The sequence below is a fragment of the Ochotona princeps genome, chromosome 26 (assembly GCF_030435755.1).
Source record: "Ochotona princeps isolate mOchPri1 chromosome 26, mOchPri1.hap1, whole genome shotgun sequence".
Lineage (NCBI taxonomy): Eukaryota > Metazoa > Chordata > Mammalia > Lagomorpha > Ochotonidae > Ochotona > Ochotona princeps.
Genome location: NC_080857.1, coordinates 31,504,431 through 31,521,210, shown reverse-complemented (window position 1 = coordinate 31,521,210; position 16,780 = coordinate 31,504,431). Strand labels below are relative to the sequence as shown.

General features: G+C 44.0%; 1 long non-coding RNA gene across 1 annotated transcript; it reads right to left on the bottom strand.

Annotated features, from left to right (window-relative positions):
* Positions 1-3,504: 3,504 nt before the first annotated feature.
* LOC131478019 (uncharacterized) lies at positions 3,505-15,667 on the bottom strand. Its single transcript, XR_009244242.1, has 3 exons — positions 15,580-15,667; positions 6,106-6,168; positions 3,505-4,066 (listed from the first exon to the last, which is right to left on the bottom strand). It is a non-coding gene; the product is annotated as an uncharacterized LOC131478019 (long non-coding RNA).
* Positions 15,668-16,780: the final 1,113 nt, after the last annotated feature.

Here is a 16,780-nt window from a genome sequence, read left to right as displayed (position 1 = left end):
ACTGTAATAAAAATGAATAAATCTTTAAAAAAAAAAAAGAGTCTTCCTTGATTCTTCTCGTGTCCTAAAGTCCCATATCAACCTGTCAGAAAACCCATATTTTTCCTCATAGCTGATACTAACCTAAAATTTTATTCTAAAGCCAATTACATTTCATCACCTCCTCTACAGCTGTCTTTGCACACAACACCATCTTCTCTGGACCAATGCAACTCCTCTCAATGGTGTCCTTGTTTCCATTGCCCCACACCTGCTCCCATTCTGTCTTTACAAAACAGCCAGTGTGAACCTCTTGAAATGTAATTCAGATCATGTTTCCCTACTTAAATCCACTCAGTGCCTTTCCATTTCACAAGGAGCACAATCCAGACTCCTCCAGAGCCTTTGGTGATTTCTAGAACTGCCTAGTCCTTTTCAACCATGCATCTGCTCATTTGTCCCCTCCTCCCACCACTCTTCTCCATTCACCTGGAGCTTCTCACTCTTTTGCAATTTGCCAAGTCCCTGACACTTTTATTAGTGTCCCAGAGCGAAAAAAGATTTAGAATGGGAGTTATTTACACAAAACTGTGAGCAGCAGGGGTAGGCATTTGACAGAGCATTGAAGGTATCACTTGGGATGCCTACAGCCCAAGTTACAGTACCTGAGTTTGAACTCCCACTTTGCTTCAACACAAGGCAACAAGTAACAACTCGAGTGCTTAAATTGCTGTCACCATGTAGGAGACCTGGAGGGAGTTCTGCGTTCCTGCTTTGCCCTGGCCTGGCTGTTATGGGCATTTAGGGAGTAAACCAGTAGATAAAAGACCTTTCTCTCTCTCTCTGTTACTCCGCTTTTTCAAATCAATGATAGTTCTTAAGATGCGAGCAGCAAAACCAATAAAAGGGATGAATACTCTCTCCGGGATGGTGACATTCTTATTCCTAGTCCTAAACACAATAGATGTTATTTGTGCGCCTATCTTTTCCATATGTTTCGTGAGTCAAAATTTTTCTGTCTTAATTATGATTGCATCTCCTCTTCACAGCATACCCAGAACCTAGCATTCTGCACTGTGCATATTAGACTCACTACAAAACATATGACTTAAATGAACTGCTACACAGCAGCTTCAACTGTCTTTTCCTGCCCCAGCCCAACCTTAAATCCGTTAACAATCAGATATAGGGTGCCCTAGTCAGTCCCAGAGCACTGGGAAACACCAGACTGGATGGCGAGTGGAGTTTAAAGTTTACCTAGTCCTCTGTGCTTTTGTAGCTCACGCTGGGGCTCAGCAGAGCCGTGCTATCTGTAACCACTGTTTCTGACATTTCTCCTTATGCTTCGATGACTCAAGCCACTTCCTTTGTCAGTTATCTAGAAAGAGATGAAGAGGGACTAAACTGTGCCTAACAGAACGACCATAAATCCAGCACCTTCTTTGTGATCCTGTCTTTAACGGGTACCATAACAAAAAAGGGAAATTGTTCAAAATTAGAATAACTTCATGGGTCCACTGTTCTCCAGAGATAAATCAACCTAAACGCACATCAGCTTTGAATCCTATGCAGATTCAATTCTGTAACAGATAATCTGAAGCAGATCTAAAAATCAAAATTATTAAAGAACAGAAATGTCAGGGGTCAGCACTATGGCGGATAACCCATAGCCTGCGATGTCAGCTCACAGAGGTGATTTCGTAGAAGAGCCCATTTGTATCCCAGCTGATTCAGTTCCCTACTAATGACCTGGGACAAGCAGCAGGTGATGGTCCAAGTCTTTGGGACCCTCCACCCACAGGGGAGACCTGAAGAAGCTCTGGCTCCTGGCTTTGGCCTGGCCCAGCCCCAGCCATTACAGCCATTTGGGGAGTGAACCAGCAGATGGAAGAGCGCACTCTCTCCTTCTGTCTCTGTAATTCTTCATTTCAAATAAATAAATTATTTTCCAAAAATTTATTTATTATTTTTATTACAAAGTCAGATATACAGGGAGGAGAGACAGAGAGGAATATCTTCGGTCCCATGATTCACTCCCCAAGTGAGCCGCAACGGCCGGTGCTGCGCCGATCCGATGCCGGGAACCAGGAACCTCTTCCAGGTCTCCCACGCGGGTGCAGGGTCCCAAAGTTTTGGGCCATCCTCGACTGCTTTCCCAGGCCACAAGCAGAGAGCTGGATGGAAAGTGGAGCTGCTGGGATTAGAACCGGCGCCCATATGGGATCCCGGAGTGTTCAAGGCAAGGACTTTAGCTGCTAGGCCACCACATCGGGCCCAAATAAATGATTTTTTTAAAAACTGACTATAGTTATTTCTGTTAAGATCCTTTTCTTTGATAAGATCTCTGTGTCTTGCTTTTACTTCACATATATATAGAGAAAGATTCCTTAAAGGTGTTGAACAAACACGCTCTGAGATATATAAAGAATTCAATGAGCTAAAATATGAATTATCTTTTGGGATCAGATTATACCTTCTGGGGTTCTAACATGTTCTGTTTTTATAGAAGGATGCATGATCTACCACAAGTAATTTTTGGATACCAAGCAAAGATTGCTTACTTGGAAAAATTAGCAGTATTTTCAATAGCCACATCTTCAGGAGAGATGGACTAACTGATGTGTTTATCAAATATAATGAGTTTACTGGGAAAGATACCAAATCAAAGCAACAGATAATGACTCCTTTACATTGGAGTATGAATTAGGACAGACGGCTACAGTCCTGGTTTTCCAATGTCCCTGTGATCCTTAGCAAACCAGCGTCCACAGGCCAACTAGCCATCACTTTCCCTCATAAAGGAAGCTTTACTGGAACACAGTCAAGTTCATTTATAATCTCAGGCTGCTTGCATGCTACAACAGTAAGACTTGAGCGGTTGTGACAAAGGCTATGTGGCCAAAAATGCCTAAAACATTAACTTAGCCCTTTCAAGAAGCTTAACCCTCTAAAACAGGGAAGAACTAGTCTTGACTCCTGATATCTGGCACGGGGTGAGCCAGCACACACACTTCCAGGGTGACACTCCCATGACGTTAGTTATGGATCTCAGATCTTCCAAGCATCCTGGAAAGAGTTGGCTGTGTAGACCATTCTGGCCTTTCATCAAGTTAATGCCCCTGTGTAACTATGTGTATTTATACCATTAAGGTTCATCCCTGCATCCCTGTCATCAACATGGAAGACCAGAATGGAGTTCCAAGTTCCTGGCTTTGGTTTGGCCTAGCCTCAACTGTTGTAGACATTTGAGGAGTAAATCAGCAGACAGCAAATAGCTCTCCCTCTCTTTTACTTTCTCTCTCTCTCTCTCTCTCTCTCTCTCTCTCTCTCTCTCTCTCTCCCACACACACACACACACACACACACATCATCTAACTTGAGGTTACAGCATAGAAAAATAGAGAGCAAGTTGAAGAGCTAGACATTTGGTGCAATGGTTAAGATGCTGCTTGCGACAGCTTCATCTCATATCAGAGTACCTGGTTCAAATCCTGGTCCCACTTTCATTCTAGCTTCCTGCTAATGCACACATTGGGAGGCAGCAGTTGATAACTCAAGTACTTGGACTCTTGCTCCTCTTGTTGGAGTTGGAGATTGAGTTCTGGTCTCCTGACTTCTGCCTGGGGCAGTCTCAGCATTTGACAAAGAACCAGTGGATGGAAGGTCCCTTTTTCTCTCTCTCCCTTTCCCTCGCTCCCCCTCTCTCTCAAATAAAAATAAAATAAATAAAATATGTAGATCGATTTCAGAGAGAATTCTGATTTTGGTTGGTATTACAGGGGCAGGAATGGAGGCAACTAGCTTTGGACTCAGTATGTTTTGGAGCTAGTGCCAGAGGGGATCGATGTGAGATCAGGAATGGAAAGGATGTAAGGATGACTCCGAGCTTTCTGGTCTGCAAGCTGTATGAATGGTTTAGTGGCCATGTTGTGAGACACCTCTTTACTTCGTCCAATTGCTTTTGTGCCAAGACTTCAGTACTTGCTCAAGCTAGAGCACTCAGTGACAAGCACCGCTCGTGCTGGTCTTGGGAGACAGTGCATATCCATTCCAATGTGAATATTGGTTGCTGTCATGGAGGATTGACCTAAAAACAAAAATTTCTACATTCAGATAGTTCTTTTTTCTGTCTCGAATCAACTTCCTCCTTTACCCAATTCCTATTCGGCTTTTAATGCCTAACTTAATTTGAATTCAAGTCTCCCCAACACCACTCCCTCACACACACACAAACACACACACGAAGCAGTCCACAGAGGTAGTCAGGGGCTTTGGTTAAAAGCGTGAGTTGGAAAGCTTTCTGCAATGTTATGCCAGGTATTAAATATTTTAGACTCCATAAGACACATGCAATCTCAATTTCAGAGTCTATGGATTTTTAGCAATATATATAATATATAGTTATATCATATTTATATATTTATATGAGTGTGTATATATAAGTGTGTATATATGTCAAAACCCTGCTTGGATCACTGTCTACACTAAAACAGTCGGTTAGAAAGCATGACTACAAGGTCCTGAGGTTGAGTATCCCAGGACAGATCAGACATATTATAATGAGGCCTGACATATGTACTAGACAGTTCACTGGGCCACAGGTTCAACTGTGAGAGGAGTTAGACTGGGTGGTAGGCAGTTAGGGTATTCTGGGTCCCCAAGTCATTTTTCTTCCCAAATATAAAGGGGTATTTTCCCCACCATGTCTTGGATTCACCAGAACACATCTCTCCCAAGACAAATGCATATTTTATCAGGAGTGCTTCCCCCAGGAGACAAGGGTGACATTAACATATCTATTCCCCACCTGAAGCCTCCACCCAATTCTGTCTCCAGCCATTGCCAAGGGGGAGGGCTTCAGACTGGCCTCTTTATCATTAGAAAGGGACCAAGGAAGTTGGCCAGTGACACCTTTCTGGCCTTTTGTCCCAAGACCAGGTACCATGGAAACCAGGAATTTCCTTTGCTTATGGAGAAACATCTTTGAGGGGAACGGGAACCTTTAAAAGATGCTTTCTCCACCATTAATATGGGTTTTTCTCTCTTGCCTTTCCCCCTGCCACTATGGCAGAGGATCTCGAGGCCCCCTCCCATCACTAGGATGGGAGTCTACTTTCTCAACTATTTCTAATAAATCTTACTTTAAAACTAAACTGCGTCCGCATGAAAATTCTTCTTTCCTGCGAGACAAGAATTTGAGGTTGCTGCAGTATTCGGGGTTCAAAAACCCTACAACACAACCTCTCGCAGAACAGTGTATTCTCACTGATGAAATGACAATCAAAATGGAGCAGAATTGAGAATTACCATCTTAATGAAAACATTGAGAGGAAGGATTATTGATTGAGCTTTCAGTGTCTTTGTAACAGTGAAAATAAAAAGAAAAACCTGGCACCCAGCGCGATAGCCTAGCGGCTAAAGTCCTCGCCTTGAATGTGCCGGGATCCCATATGGGCACCAGTTCTAATCCTGGCAGCCCTGCTTCCCATCCAGCTTCCTGCTTGTGGCCTGGGAAAGCAGTCGAGGACGGCCCAAAGCTTTGGGACTCTGCACCCGTGTAGGAGACCCAGAAGAAGCTCCTGGCTCCTGGCTTCGGACTGGCTTAGCTCCAGCCATTGAGGCCACTTGGGGAGTGAGTCATCGGACGGAAGATCTTTCTCTCTTTCTCTCCTCCTCCTCTCTGTATTATCTGCCTTTCCAATAAAAATAAATAAATCTTAAAAAAACAACAAAAAAAGGAAAACCTGGAGACCCATGGACAAGGGAAACAACAGAGACAACAGAACACTGTTGTAGCGCATAGATAACCCAGTGCCGATAGGAGCTTGACTGGCAGCCAGATGGGAAGTGGGAACTCAGGCGATGGACCTAGCCATAGAACTGCAAGTCCTGTCAACTTGTTTAATACAATCACAAACAGGAGCAGAGTGTCAGAGCTCAAGAGTTGGATGTGCAGACAGGATGCCCCAGACACCCACCAGTGTCACAATGGGTGCCATATCTTTAATGAACTGTGCAAAGGCTCTGGGTGAGAAAAGGCAGCAAGGTGTGCGTGTACTAAGCCAGGGGACAACTCATGTCCAGGTCAATGCATTGCACTGGTCCCACCAGGAAAACAAAACCTACTTGTCATCCCATGGGTTCCATCCAAAAGAGGTCTGTGTTATGTAGGAGGACAAGTGATCATATCTGTAGGAAAACAATTAATTAAAGAGAGGACTTTGGGAATCCTCACCAGTGTGGAGCCAGAGCTAGTTACAGGTCTGCTGGGAAGATCCGGGAGCAGTCAATATGGAAATGAACAGGTAAGAAACTCCCTAGTCCTCAGGTTTAGATAATAGATCAAAGATAGGTGCTTCCTCCCCCAGGCAAGGGAAAAGGCATTAACAGACTGAGGAAAGGAACCTGCTAGAGGAACAAAACGTGTACTAGGAGATTCCCTCTTGCTGTAGAAGTGTAAATTCCTCAAACTGTCCTCCCTAATGCCAGCTATCTTTTAAAAGTTTGATGCTGTTGGGCCTGGCCCGTAGCCTAACAGCAAAAAGTCCTCATTTTGCAAGCACCAGGATCCCATATTGTGAGAGGAGTCCGACTGGGTAGTAGACAGTTAGGGTATTCTGGGTCCCCAGTCTTTTTTTTTTTTCTTAAATATAAAATGGTATTTTCTCCACCATGTCTTGGATTCAGAACTACCTCAAGCTGCGCGCACCCATAATCAGGACGCAGTGCTTTGGGCATGGGAAAAGATTTGACAGTGGGTCTGAATTAGCAGGCAGTTTTACAAAAGTCATCCAGGGTGCTGGTGAAGTTCAATGCTGATTTTATAGGATGTTTGACTGACTCCATAGAAAAACAAGTTAGAGGAGACAGCACTAGAAAATTGCTATTAAAGTTATTAGCTTTTAAACAACGCCAATGAAGACTGTCAAGCTGGTTTTCCGCCTATAAAAGAGACAGAAGATTTTATGGGTCATCTGAACGCCTATCCTAACATAAGGACATTCAAGCACTTGAAACCTTCGCTTTTCAAAAGCAAATGAATGCTAAGTGTTTTAACTGTGGCAATCAACTTTTGAATTGAAAACAATGCAGACTACCTCCTTTAACTCAAAAATACCATGCTGTTAGACACAAAACCACACCACAACAGTGGGATTACTGAGACCAGATTGGTGACAAAAACAATGTATTGAAATCTGCTCCCGGGCGAGGTTCTTTGGTCTGCAGGCCACTGAAGTTGGGCCTGCACTGAGCCGCACACTCCTTAAGTAGTGGTGATGATGGGGCTTGACGTAAAGGTATGCGTTGTCTCCTGATTGGTCGCTCCCCTTAAATGGGTCTGGGGCGGCTATTCTCGCCGGGAACTTTTGGCGCCACCTAGAGGCTTTTGGCCTGCCTCGGGGTCCTCCGGGTGAACACTAACACTTCTGACAGTTCCCTGGAATATGTTTTAAGCGCCATTGAGACCAGAATTGGGCAAAAAAAAAAAAAAAAAGTAACTCTAAATTTGATCATAATGGCCGGTGTCTGTGGCCAATGGAGGGGCCAGTCCCAGAGCCCAAACAATCAGAGGTTTACAAACCAGCAATATCCTATTCAATTTGTATCTGCAGAAGAATAACAGATTTAAGACCGGCTACGGTCTCAATGCGCCACCTGTGCTCCTCACCCTGCAGGCATAAATCCTGGAGGATGAAATTCCAATCAACTGTGGCAAATTCATGTTATTCATTTATCACTTTTTCCTAGACAGCCATTCTTAACCAATGTGCTAATCCTTTTTTTTTTTAATTTATTTTATTGTATTGTTGTTGACAATCTTTTCATAGTTAATTACGGTTAAAAATAAAAAGGTTCAGGGGGTATAGGGAAGTGGGTAATACTATTATGTCCATATTGTTTCCATCATGTATCTGAGGTAAAGGGGGATATTGAGGGAGAAGCCCCACCTGGTTTCCCGCCCACCCCAAGTCCCGGATGTGGGGCATGCTCTGAGATATTTGCTCAAGTGGTTTTAATAGTTCTCTAGTTATGAATCGCTGCCAGTTTCGCTCGATGAGGTCGTCCACTGATTGATATGGTCCATCATAAAGTCTCCGTTTGCCCCATATTTCGCTGCCAACATATAGCTGAGATGAACGATTGTCCTGTTCTGTCTTCTGTCTTTTCTTGGTGAGAGTTCTGAGTCCAGCAGTTCGATTGGGGAGATCTCCCAAGATACTTTGAGGTATTCCCAGATTAGTTTCTTGTATGTTCTAGCAAGCACAGGGCCCGGTACAGTCCATCACCCTGATCAGCTGGTGGTTTCAATTGTTGGGTCGGTTCTGTTTTCAGTCCCGAGTTGCACTGGAATCAATGGGTGTTGCAGTCCAGTCTGGTTCTGCCCAGCAATGTGCTAATCCTTATCTGCACATTTTTATCATAAGGTAATCTTTGTGTTCTCTGCCTCATTAAGCTCTCATTGTGTAGAGTTGAAATCAAAATGGAGTAAACGTGGCTCATTGTTAACTGCAATTCTTTTCGCTTTTGTAACTCCTGCACTACTTGCTTGGTTAAGAAACTGTGTGAGCTGGCCCGGCGGCGTGGCCTAGCGGCTAAAGTCCTCGCCTTGAAAGCCCCGGGATCCCATAAGGACGCCGGTTCTAATCCTGGCAGCTCCACTTCCCATCCAGCTCCCTGCTTGTGGCCTGGGAAAGCAGTTGAGGATGGCCCAATGCATTGGGACCCTGCACCCGCGTGGGAGACCCGGAAGAGGTTCCTGGTTCCTGGCTTCAGATCGGCGTGCATCGGCCTGTTGCGACTCACTTGGGGAGTGAAACATCGGACGGAAGATCTTCCTCTCTGTCTCTCCTCTCTGTGTATATCTGGCTGTAATAAAATGAATAAATATTTAAAAAAAAAAAAGAAAAAGAAATGTCACATTCAATCGTACGGTTATTGTTTTCCATTACCTCTTTCAACAAGAATGAAACTTGAAAGCTTTGAAAACAAGCATTAGAGATGGACCTTACAGGGTCCAGCCTGGTGGTATGGAGGGTGAAGCCTCTGGCAGTAATGTCAACATCCACCCACGTAACAATTCAAAGACCTGTTCCCTGTTAACAGACCTCAGAAAGCAGCAGATGTTCTGAGCCCTTCTGTCATTGCAGCCATGGGGGAGACCTGGATGAAGCTCACGGCTCCTGGCTTTGGCCTGGCCCAGCTCTGGCCATGGTGGCCACCTGGAGAGTGAAGCAGTAAACACAAGATTGATAGCTCGCTCTCCCTTCTCTCCTTACCGCCATAACCCTGACTTTCAAATAAATAATCACTTGAACATATGTATTCTAACAAACATCATGCTTCAATAATGCTTCCTCTAAACCAGATATTTGACAGAATCCCTTATCTAGCGTGCTAGCAAATGGCATTTTCGGTCCTCTGGTTCTTTCTCCTCTTTAAGCTCTAGGTCAGTTTCCACCACCTATCTTTCAGGAGATGTGTTAGAGATGTTTGTCCTGAGCAGGTGCAGGGAAGTGCTAGGTGACCTCACAGCATAGCAGGCAGCCCTTCAGTCATCATTATCCTCCAGCCTCCAGCAGCTTCCTAGCTGCACCTGCTGCTGCGTGTCCCTGGGCTAGTGTTTGTTCCAATGGCTGATCTCCCGTCTCACTCCTGCTGCTCCACCTCTCAGTGAGTTTCTTGGCACCCAGGACTTACAGAACCAATTCCATCAAAAGTCTTCTTAGTAAAATTATCATGGAAACAAAATGACAATGGCATCTTATCAACTGAGTTCTGTCATTGAAATACAAAGTAACTTGGCATATGCTTGCTAAGAGGGAATCTCAACTGAACTTGAACTATGGTTAGCGCAACAAGGTGGAGGAACCCACCATGGGGGGAGGGTGTGGGGAAGTGTGGGGAGAATCCCAGTTTCTATGAAATTACAACACAATGTAATTAATGAATAAATTTTAAAAAAAAATACAAAGTAAGAAACATCAGCGCCCGGCAGCGTGGCTTAGCGGCTAAAGTCCTAGCCTTACATGCCAGGATCCCATATGGCTACTGGTTCTAATCCCGGCAGCTCTGCTTCCCATCCAGCTCCCTGCTTGTGGCCTGGGAAAGCAGTTGAGGACGGCCCAAGGCATTGGGACCCTGCACCCGCATGAGAGACCTGGAAGAGCTCTTGGCTCCCGGCTTGGGATGGGCGCAGCACCGGCCATTGCGCTCACTTGGGGAGTGAACCACCAGACAGAAGATCTTCCTCTCTGTCTTTCCTCCTCTTTGTATATCTCACTTTGCAATAAAAATAAGTAAATCTTTTAAAAACAAAGTAAGAAAAATCAGGTGCTTGGATGACAAAACGGAGGCCACCTTGAGATTCATGCTCGGCTTTCAAGTGCAGAATGAAGGTTTCCTGCCTGTCCTCAGCACATTCCCAAAGCCGGGGAACACAGCACAGCAGCTGTCCCAGACTCCGATAGGGAAGAATCAATGAGCATCTTCTTTCATCCGGACAATCCCATTCCCAGGGTAAGGGAAGGGGTGCAACTAACTGCTCCCGTGCATGACTAAGGGCCACAACATGACTGTGCAGAGCAACATGATTTTATTGAAGACAGATCACAGTATTCCAAAGAGTCAGAGCCACAGAGATACAAAGAAGGTAAGAGGAAGAGGATATTGAAGAAGAGGAGAGCAAGAGAAGGAAAAAAGGTATAAGGAGAGGCAGAGGAAGTGGAAGAAAGGGAGGGGACTAGGGAAAAGATGAAGAGAGGGAGAGACAGGGATATGGGGAGGCAAGATCATCAGAGAGATGGGCAGAGAGGAAGAAGGAGGAGAGAGTGAGAAACGGGGAGGGGAAGAGAGGAAGCTGAATCAGAAGTGGAGCCACCAAGCACAAACCAGCACCTATATCGGGAGCCAGCAGTGCAGGCAGAAGCTTCACCTGCTATGGCACAACTCCAAGCACAAGCGATTGTCTTAGCAATCATTTCAGATTTCCTTTACAAACAGAACTTGTGGGGTGCCGAAGTAAAAATACCTGACCTACACTCAAAGTATTTAACTTACAATTTAAAAAAAAAACTTTGAAAAAATATGTATCCTATTCTGCAAGAGGACACATTTCCTTGCCTGATCAATTTCAAGTAAAAGACTTCATGTCATTGTAGAGTTGTTTTTCTGAGAAATGAGTCCTAACTAATCAATAGTCGTTGACTGTCTTTAAGCACTCCACATGATGATCAAGCTCTCTTCAGCTCAACAGAAGGTAAAGATCCTTAAATGTGCATGTGAAAAAAATCAATTGACATACACAGAAATGGCAATTCAATTCACAGCTGACCTCTCTGAGGAAACTCTACAAGCCAGGAGCGAATGGAATGAAATATTCCAGATTCTAAGAAAAAAAAAAGTCAGACGAGAATTATGTACCCAGCAAAGCTTTCCTTTGTGTTTGAAAATGAAATGAAATTCTTCCACATTAAAAAAAAAAAAAAAATCAGGCGGGCCCGGCACAATAGCATAGTGGCTAAAGTCCTCTCCTTCAACGTGCCGGGATTCCATATGGGCGCAGCTTCTAATCCCAGCAGCCCTGCTTCCCATCCAGTTCCCTACTTGTGGCCTGGGAAAGCAGTCAAGGACGACCCAAGGCCTTGGGCCCCTGCACCCACATGGGAGACCCAGAAGAGCTGCTGGCTCCTGTCCTCCGATGGGCTCTGCTTCGGCCATTGCGGCTGCAAGGGGAGTGAACCATCGGATGGACGATCTTTCTCACTGTCTCTCCTCCTCTCTGTATATCTGACTTTCCAATAAAAATAAATAAATCTTAAAAAAACCTCCAAGAATGCACCTCTTCTACACCTGCCCTACAAATGATAATTAAAGATGTTCTTTTTTTTTAATAACAGGATTTATTTGAGCACTTTCTTTTTTTTTTTAACTATTACATTTGATTTTATGACACCGTTTCAAGGCTCTGGGGTTACCCCAACCCCTCCCCGTACCCTCCCCCCATGGTGGATTATTCCACCTTGTTGCAGTATTACAGTTCAAATCCAGTCATGATTCTTTCATTGTAAGCATGGACAATGCATAGAGTTCAGTATCTTATTGTCCAGATAAATTCAACAGTTTCTTGGGGAGACCATCTCTGGTCTGAAAGCAGAGCTGGCAGAATATCATCCCAACCAATTAAAAGCCAGAACATAACATCAACAACAGTTTACAACATTATATAGTTAATTGACATGGTACTGAGTAACCAATATGTTAGAAAATGCAAGTTCTTAGCCACGTCCTCTGATGACTTCATTGACATTTCTATTTTGGTTTATACACAACCGGCTTCTATACACCTTAAAATGACTATAGGGTACTATTCAGCTGTCTCGTGTCTATTTTCATTTTTGTATTTAGCCAATTTATAGTGTTGCAGCTTAATTTTTACTAAACTTGGCAGATTTTAGGATAGTCTAAACTGGCTTATAACTCTAACAAGGCATATGTCAATAAGACACAGAACAGTTTTAGGAGGGGTATGCAGAGAAATCTTCAATACCTTAGTGAGGAGTAACTAATTTTTGTGTCCTACCTAGTAAGGTATATGTGAGTCCACGCTGTCCATTTTCTGTCTGGTTCTAAGCTTTCCTTGTTGTTCTCTATCTATTCTAATTTGTTGTTGTTGTTGTTGTTGTGGGTGGGGGGGTCTCCGGAGCGACCCTGATGGTCAATGCAAGAGAGGGTGGGGATCCAAAGTTGGAACTAAGTAAAGACCGGAGACAGCTCCCCTCCCTAGTCCCAAAGGAAGTTTACTGTTCTTCTGTTTCTGCGGACCGCTCAGAACTCCTGGCTGTTGTTCCGATGACCTTGGGTCCTGCAAGGAAGGATTTGGGCTTCTTCCATCCCATGTGGTAGATCCACACGGTGGATGACCTCAGAGTTCTCGGCCTGCGAAGGCACTCCAATTTCCCGTGGTCTCCTCGGTAGTTGGGATGTAGTCCTTGGCGCCCGTATGAATCAGTTTGTTTTTGTCCTTTTGTTAAAGGGTAGTGAAAAGGATCGGGGCAACTCAGCCATTCTATGAATAGAGGGTTTTTACAAAAAAAAAATTTTTATTATTTTCAAGCTATGTTCTTTCCCTAAATGTAAGTGTCAGTATAACGTAGAAGTTTCAAACCATTTTCCGCTAGGGGCTCTCATTTGTCTCCCTTTAGAAGACGCCCCATATATTTTCTGCTCTATGATGCGAAAATGCGTCATTTCATGTGTTATAACAGTTCAAGACTACATGGTAAACAAACTCTGTACCATCATGATTGCTGTTTATTCCAAGATACCATCAAGCCATTTCTTACAGAGAGCATCACACATCTTAGAGTAAGCTCCAGGTCAAAAGTGGGCACACAATAAGACATTGGGAATGGTGTAGCTTCAATTGTGCTACTGTGTGCTTTTAGCCACGTCTGGTTGTCTTGAGTTGCTAACGACCCTTTTACTATAACATGATTGATAAAATCCGTTTCAAGCCATTAAACCAGCTACAGAAATCATTTCTGTAACAACACTCTCAGGAGAATTTCATGAAGTATCAGACAAGTGATTGAGTGTCCATACAATGGGATGACGCAGCAAGGAGTGATTAGAGAGACATTCTGCCGGGCCTTGCCTCGCAGCCAGATACTCCTCATAGCCTTGCTAACCAAGCAGCCATGATCATCCCACCCCCATGCCATCTGACCTCACTGCTTGGACCCCACACATCTGTCATTGCATCCTCCTCTTGCTCTCCTTGTCCCTTTCCCCTTAGCCATCTTATTGGGGACAAGACTTCCTCTTGCTTTCTTACACAGAGTGCTCCCTGCTGTCCCCTTCTGGGAGCAGGCATCTTCTTTTAGAGGCAAACCCTAGAGAGCAGAAAGATCCAGGTGACTGCCAGCCTTCCTTCTCCTGGCCATGGTGGTGATTCTGGCTCCCTGGGCCAGGCAGACATGCCACCACCTTTCCTAGGTGATAGAGACATTAAGGATACTTTCCCTCCTCTCAAACACATTCATGCAGTGTGGCAGTTACTGTAGTCTCTGCCTGTTGTAAACAGTCTCTGTAAACTCTATCTGCCAAGCATCCAGCCTAAAGCAGTAATCTAGGGGCTGAAAGAAATGGGAATTTCAGGGTTCTAGTGCATTCTGACTTTCACTATCTATGTTATTTAAAAAGTTAAAGAACAGGGCCCGGCGGCGTGGCCTAGCGGCTAAAGTCCTCACCTTGAAAGCCCCAGGATCCCATATGGGCGCCGGTTCTAATCCCGGCAGCTCCACTTCCCATCCAGCTCCCTGCTTGTGGCCTGGGAAAGCAGTCGAGGACGGCCCAATGCATTGGGACCCTGCACCTGCGTGGGAGACCTGGAAGAGGTTCCAGGTTCCCGGCATTGGATTGACTCGGCCTGTAGCGGCTCACTTGGGGAGTGAATCATTGGACGGAAGATCTTCCTCTCTGTCTCTCCTCCTCTCTGTATATCTGGCTGTAATAAAAAAATGAATAAATCATTAAAAAAAAAGTTAAAGAACAAAAAAATAACATGTACTATCCACACCAGGAGGACAAATTCCCTTGCATGACATATTTCAAATCATTTTCACTTTTCATCTTCATAGTTGGGTTCTCCCCGAAACAGAGTACTCGTAGATTAAAAATCAGTCGCTAATCATTCTAGAAGCAAGCATGAAGAGAAGAGCTGGCACAAAGGGACACAGGGCCAAGCCCCACAATTCCAGTGTTTGACTTATCTTAACCACTTTCCTGATGATTCGGGAATTTTTAGGCGTCGGGGATGATATTTTCCTACATGTTGAAGATGATGGCAATCTAGGTTTTGAATGCAAGTCACAAATCATCATATTTCAGTGTTCCTGTCTGTTTTCTTCTTTGTCTGTTCTGCCAGGCTGCATTAGCTGAGGTACTTATGTAAGGACTGATCTCAGGAACTCCCTGCGGAACATTCGGGGAATGTGAGGAAGCACTACAAAGGGATCCGTTTACACTTCCTCTTCTGCTCTATGCTCTGGACTGGTTTGGGATCAAATAGTGTTCACATAATTCTGGGTACCTTTACAATCACATTATTCCATCTTGACACTTGTTATGCACTTTCTTTAAGAAAAAAAAAAGAAAGATTTATTCTTCATTGAAAGGCAGAATTACACAGAGAAAGATGGAGGGTGGGGAGAGACAGAGATTTCAACTGTTGCTTTGCTTCTCAAATGGCCACCACAGCCAGGGCTGGGCCAGGCAGAAGCCAGGGACTTCTTCCGGGTCTCCCACATGAGTGTAAGGGCCTGAGCACTTGGCCTGTCTGTTACTACTCTCCCAAGTAGCCTAGCAGGGAGCTGGATCAGAAAGTAGATCCCATATGGGAGCCTGGTGCTACAGGCAGGAGCTTAACATACTACATCACACTGCAGGCTCCTACCGATACATTCTTTCATTCAGTTCTGCTTAGAAATTCATGCTCAAGATCACCATTGTGGGCTGATGCCTTTTTTGTTGTTGTTGTTGCTTATATGCTCTATGAATAATCAAGGGTATGATACTTACACAACATGGCATAGGAGATACCAGAACTTCACAGTAAATGTACTTGACTTTGATGTAGCATTCTTCCCATTTTTCATTACAATCTTTATATGAAGGAACTGCAAAAACCTAACGGAAATGGAATGGAAATAATTTCATTTTGATGTCAGAAATATATTGCAAGCATGCATAATTTATAATAATATACATTTTTTTAAAGACTTATTTATTTTTATTGGAAAGCCAGATATACAGAGAGGAGGAGAGACAGTGAGAAAGATCTTCCATCCGACGATTCACTCCCCAAGTGACCGCAACGGCCGATGCTATGCTGATCCAAAGCCAGGAGCCAGGAACCTCTTCCAGGTCTTCCACACTGGTGCGGAGGCCCAAGGCCTTGGGCTGTCCTCGACTGCTTTCCCAGGCCACAAGCAGGGAGCTGCATGGGAGGTGGAGCTGCCGGGATTAGAACTGGCGCCCATATGGGATCCTGGCACATTCAAGGCAAGGACTTTAACTGCTAGGCCACGCTGCCAGGCCCAATAATATACATTTTTACTGGGATCTTTGAACACCCCTTACAGGCACAGTTTTGAAAATATCTTGCACTGAGCTAAGCTTTCCAAACACTTTTTTGTTTGTTTGCTTGGTTTTTGGTTTTGGGGTTTTTCTTTTTACTTTAAATTTTACTTCTTTTTATTATTATTATTATACAGTACAGTTCCATAGGCCCTGGGATTTCAATTATCCCCTCCCCAATTCCCTCCCTACTCACTGAGTTCCCCTACAACATTACTATAGTATAGTTCTTAATACACAGTCATATATATGCCCATTATTGTGGCCATGGACAATGGCAGAGTCCAGCATCCTATTATCAAAATATAGTAAACGGTTTCATTGGGAGTCCATCTTTGTCTGGAAGTAGAGATGCATACTGCATTGTATCCTCACATCTGGATATGATAGTCTCCATTACACAGATACTATACATTCCCTTAAATGAAAAGCTACAATACAAAATCAACAACAAAAAGAAAAAGAGAAACTTACAATGCCATGAAGTTAAACAACATGCCACTGTATATGATAGTCTCCATTACACAGTTACTATACATCCCCTTAAATGAAAAGCCGCAAAACATAATCAACAACAAGGAGAAAAAAAGAAATTGACAACACTATGAATTTAAATAACATGCTGCTGAATGACTAATCTGTCCCTGAAGAAATGAAAAAGAAA